The following is a 547-nucleotide window of genomic DNA, read 5'->3' as shown; positions in this document are numbered from 1 at the left end:
GTGAATCTTTCTAAGAGTAGAATGTGAACGTTTTAAAGCAATAACTGAGAAAATGACATGAAGGCTGTGTTGACCAGTTTGATGGAAGTATTTCAGATTGCATGTGAAAACCCCACACTGTACCCCAGAAGTGCATTAATGTAGATAGTTACCATTCAATAAAAAAAAAAGAAAACCTTTCTTAGTCCCAATGTTTCCTCATTAAGAACCTCTGACAGCCTCCTCACTTTGGCAGCACATGTAGTAAAACGGAAATGATACAGAGAGGATTAGCATAGCCCTTGCACAAGAATGATGGGCAAATTTGTGAAATGTTTCATGTTTTTTAGCTACTCTTGCCACAGTGGAAAAAAAATTGGTAACTATGTCAAATGGTGGATATACTGATTTGTTTCACAATAGTAACCATTTTAATACACATATTTCTCAGAATATACTGTGGCATACTTTAAATGTACAGAATGAAATTTATTTTTTAACAAAGAAGAAAACATGAAAACACTAAGGGAGGGTGATTGGTGGGATCACGCCTATGGTTCATCCTATA

At 35.3% G+C, this 547-nt stretch overlaps 1 non-coding gene across 1 annotated transcript; it reads left to right on the top strand.

Moving 5' to 3' along the window:
• Window positions 1-223: 223 nt before the first annotated feature.
• Window positions 224-326, top strand: LOC111726601. The gene has a single exon (XR_002774340.1). It is a non-coding gene; the product is annotated as a U6 spliceosomal RNA (small nuclear RNA).
• The last annotated feature ends 221 nt before the right edge of the window (window positions 327-547 follow it).

Source organism: Otolemur garnettii, unplaced genomic scaffold (assembly GCF_000181295.1).
Source record: "Otolemur garnettii isolate 467f Iridium unplaced genomic scaffold, OtoGar3 scaffold00072, whole genome shotgun sequence".
Taxonomy (NCBI): domain Eukaryota; kingdom Metazoa; phylum Chordata; class Mammalia; order Primates; family Galagidae; genus Otolemur; species Otolemur garnettii.
This window is presented reverse-complemented; position numbering and strand designations above follow the sequence as displayed.